Genomic DNA, 4646 nt, shown 5'->3' with positions numbered 1-4646 from the left:
ATGTCTTGCTCTGTAGTTCAGGCTGGCCTGGGACTCACTATGTAACCCACGCTGTCCTCGAACACACAGCAATCCTCCTGCCTCAGCCTCTCCAGTGCTGTGATTACAGGTGTGCACCACCACGCCTGGCCAAATCCTGGTTTTGTGTGACCTGTAAGCCAAGGATGGATGGCTTTTATATTTTTCAGATGGTTGCAGAAAATAGAAAGTAGGAGGTGAAGCAAAAAAAAAAAAAAAAAAAAAGCAAACATACTTCAAAACACATGAAAATGATATTAAATTCAAATTTCAGTATCTGTAAATAAAATTTTGCTGGTGCACAGCTGTGCTTATTTATGTATTCTCAGTGGTTGCTTATGTATAGAGCAGCTGCTGTGCAGACTACCTGCTTGGAAAGGCCTGAAAGAGTGACTGTCTGGCCTTTTACCATAAAAGTTTGCCAACCCCAGCTCTGAGTATTGCTTTGCAACCCTTAAATATCTTTTGGAAAGGATGTGTCATTCAGAAAGAAGTATGGTTTACCAGCAACAAAAGCCTTAAATAACTGTGGCTCAAGCAAAGTAGGGGTTTATTTTTTCTCTCACATTAAAAAAAAAAAAAAATCAGCAGACAGATAGGGCTGGTTGTGTGTCCCTGTGGTCCTCAGAGGCTGAGGCTTCTTCCTGTTTCTTTGCCATCCTTACTGCCCAAAGCATCCTTAACATTGCCTCATAGTCACATAATGGTTACTGGAACTCCGGCAATCACATCCTGTTTCCAATGGTAAGAAGGACAAGGGGGTCAGAACAGAAGAGTATGCCGTGTCTCCCTGCTAAATTAGTTGCTATTAAGTAGCTTCCCCAGAAATTCTACCCAAATATTTATTATACCTAGTTGACCCCTGCACTTGCAAAGAGACCGAGAAATATAATTTTATAGCTGAGAACACTGCCATCTAAGTAAAACCAGAGTTCCGTTTGTGAGGTAGAAGGAGAGAGTAGGTAATGATTAGCCAGCCAGCCATCTGCCCTGGAACAAGGGGTCTCTCCACATCCTCTACAACATAGGCTGCACAGTATTTCCTTATAGATAGGATTTGTAGGGGCAGGAGGTGGGCTCAGGGGTAGAGCACTTGCTCAGCATACACAAGCCCTGGACTTGGCTCCTGGCACTGCAGAAAAATAAAATAAAAACAAGTAACAGTTCCATTTCAAGTACAAGCTGTCCTTTTGTGCACCCGTCCCATGATACCTCCCAAGTTTAGCATTTTCCACATAGTGAGTCACTTAGTTCTTACGACAACCCTGGGAATCCAGTCCCATCTAGGAAAATGAAACAGAAGTTAAACAGTCCCGGGCAGGGTGGCACGAACATGTAATCCCAGCACTTGGGAGGCTGAGGCAGGAGGATCACAGACAGTTTAAGTCCAGCCTAAACTACATAGTGAGTTGAAGGCCAGCCTGGAACAACGAGATGAGACCTTATCTAAAAAAAAAAAAAAATCAACCAACAAACATTTAGCTAGATATGGTGGCACACACCTGTAAACCCAGCACTAGGGAATCTGAGACTGGAGGACTGCTGGGGGTTCAAGGCCAGCCAAGGCTACACAAGGAGACCCTGTCTCAAAAGAGAGAGAGAGGGAGAGAGAAAGAGAAAATTTGAATTTAAGCATCCAGAAAGATTACAGGGAGCACCCATCAAAAAATTCAGCCCAGCTTGACTGCCCCAACCCAGCTCTGTGTGTGTGTGTGTGTGTGTGTGTGTGTGTGTGTGTGTGCGCGCATGCGCGTGTGCACACACACCCCATGTACTTTTTGCCTGAATAGTCACAGCAACCTTTTTTCTGGTTTTCTTGCTTCCTCTAATATTATGATCTTTTTGTTTTATTAAGATTTTTGCCTGGGTCAGTTTTTTTCCTTTAATATCTTTTTTCCCCCCACTGTATAGCCCAGGTTGGCCTTGAATGCCCCATCTTCCTGCCTCAGCCTACTGTGCGCTGGGATTACAGGTGTGTGTTACTCTGAGGTTTCCTTTAATAGCATGTTTTTCCTCAATATTAAGGACTGAACTCCAGGGTACTCTGTGAATGAGCTATGTCCCCAGCCTTTTATTTATTTATTTATTTTTTTGAGACAGGCACCCATTAAGTTCCTCAGGCTGGCCTCTAGCTTGTGATTCTCCTGTCTCAGCCTCTGAAGCACTGGGATTGCAGGTGTGCACTACCACACCTGGCCATCCTTTAATATCTTTGTACCAAAAATTGTATTTAAGTAACGAACAGTGACATAACCGTATTCAACAGTATAGATCCGGGTTCTAGGGATTAAATGCAAAGTACAATAGAGTGAAAACTGTTGACAAGAATGCAAGCCCAGGGCTGGGGATATAGCTCAGTGGCATAAGCACCTGCCTGGAAAGTGCAAGGTCCTGAGTTCAATTCCCGGTACGAAAACGAAAGAATGCAAGCCAAATGTGTGGCATGGCTGGGAACCAAGGCTTTAACACATGGATCTTTGGGGTACCTTCAGGACTCAACTATAGCAGTTGTATGCACTGATCTGCACCCCAACTTTCTCCCACACCAATGTGTGTGAAGGTCTGTCCACACACAGCTGAGATCTGCCAGGATCTCAGATAGGCCGTGTTACTGCATGGCACCGTGGGGGGCTCTCCATTCCCTGGGGCCCCCAGCTCCCCAGTTTTCAGTCTTCTCTCCCACTGAGCAGTTCTGGAAGCCTCTTCCCCAAGTGTCCTCATGAGCTGTGATCAAAGCTACAGTGAGTGCCACCCACCCCAGGCAGGCTTGTGGAAGCATCACGGTGTGTCCTATTTGCTTTATTCTCTGGATCTGCTACCGGCCACTTCTGGGTCTCCAAAATCAAAGTGACCCCGAAAGGTAAACCTTTTGAATAGATTCAGGACATCAAGGCAGCCATAGAACACAAGTAAAGACACCCATGGAAGGGGACTTCCAGAGTGGCTTCAGGAAGTAGCAAGAATGGGCTGGGCGTGGTGGTGTGCGCCTCAAATCCCAGCACTTGGGAGGCTGAGGCAGGAGGATCGCTGTGAGTTCCAGGCCAACATGGACTACATTAGGGGACTTGTCTCAAAAAAAAAAAAAAAAAAGCAAGAAAGATGAGAGAAGTGTGTTTAAAGCACAGGGGATGATTTTGAGGGGGATTAATGGCAATGTATCTTTTACTGTAACACATTTTTCTGTTTAAACATTCACCCTGGTTTTGATTACACATTATTTATGAAGAATGGAAAATTGTTCAGCCTTTAAAGGAAGGAAATTCTGACACATGCTATAACATAGATGAACCTTTATGATACTGCCATGTGAAATAACCCAGAGGTGAAGGAACAAATATTGCATGATGGACTCAGAACAGTCAAATTCATAGTGACCGAGAGCAGAACGGTGGACACCAGAGCCGGGACCGGTTACTGTTTAATGGGAATAGAGTTTCAACTGGGGACGGTGAACAAGCTTTGAACACGGACAGTGGTGACAGGTGCACCATACAGTAAATGTACTTCATCCCACTGAATTGCAGCCTAAAAATGGTTAAAATGATCTCAGAGGGCACAAAATAGCCAAGATAATCTTGAGGAAGAAAGACAAAACTACAGGCTTCACCCTTCCTAAAAATTTATTACAAAGCAACAATAAGCACAAGCCCGTACTCCCAGCACTCAGAAGACTAAGGCAGGAGGATCGCCACAAGTTTGAGACCAGTCTGAACTACATAGTGAGTTCAAGACCAGCCTAGAATATACAGCAAGACCCTGTCTCAAAAAACCAAACTCTCCCATAAAAAAAAACCCCAGGGTCTTAAAGAGATATTTGCATATCCATGTTCTTTGCAATATTATGACTTCATAGCAAAGAGGTTAGAAACAATCTAAATATCCATTAACAGAAGATGGGAGAGGCTGAAGCAGGAGGATCTCAGTGAGTTCCAGGCCAGCTTGGACTACATAGTGAGACCTTGCCTCAAAAAAAAAAAAAAAAAAAAGACAATATAAATAAAATATGGTATTTACATACACTGTGATATTACTCAGTCTTAAAAAAATGAAATTATGTCATATGATGAACAATATGGATGAACCTTAATGACACCGTGTTAAGTGAAAGAAGCCAATGACAAAGGGCAGTGATTGCACAATTCCACTTAAAGGAAGTATTTAAAGCAGTCAGACTCCTAGAAACAAAAAATAGAATGGTGGATGCCAGCAGCTGGAGACAGGGGAAGGAGAGACTGTGCAAGGTTATAAAGCTCCAACTTTTCAAAATGAAAACCTTCTTCTGGGTGTGGTGGTACACACCTGTAATCCCAGCACTCAGTAGGCTGAGTCAGGAGGATTGCTGTAAGTCTGAGGCCAGCCTGGGCTACATAGTGAGTTCCAGCCTGAACTACCTAGCAAGACCCTGTCTCCAAAAAAAAGATGAAAAACTTCTAGGGAGTTCTTGTACAACAATGTGTCTATAATTAGCTCTACTGTACTGAACACTTAATAGTTAAGATGATGAATTTTATGTGAGTGGGTTTTTTAACCACAGCTTTTAAAATAGTCAAAATGATATTATATGCTATGAATATTTTACTATGGTGCAAAAGAAAAAAGACATTACTCTTTCTATCTGGTTCAAAAGG

At 43.3% G+C, this 4646-nt stretch overlaps 1 long non-coding RNA gene across 1 annotated transcript in view; it reads right to left on the bottom strand.

Moving 5' to 3' along the window:
• Positions 1–545: 545 nt before the first annotated feature.
• Positions 546–4646, bottom strand: part of LOC106149810 — a 15384-nt gene continuing 11283 nt past the window's right edge. Inside the window, exon 2 of the long non-coding RNA XR_001236223.1 lies at positions 546–750. This is a non-coding gene — a long non-coding RNA (uncharacterized LOC106149810). The remainder of the gene's footprint in view (positions 751–4646) is intronic.

The sequence above is a fragment of the Chinchilla lanigera genome, unplaced genomic scaffold (assembly GCF_000276665.1).
Source record: "Chinchilla lanigera isolate Chin_1 unplaced genomic scaffold, ChiLan1.0 scaffold00053, whole genome shotgun sequence".
Taxonomy (NCBI): domain Eukaryota; kingdom Metazoa; phylum Chordata; class Mammalia; order Rodentia; family Chinchillidae; genus Chinchilla; species Chinchilla lanigera.
Note: the sequence above shows the minus strand (reverse complement) of the source record. Positions and strands in the feature narration are given on the sequence as shown.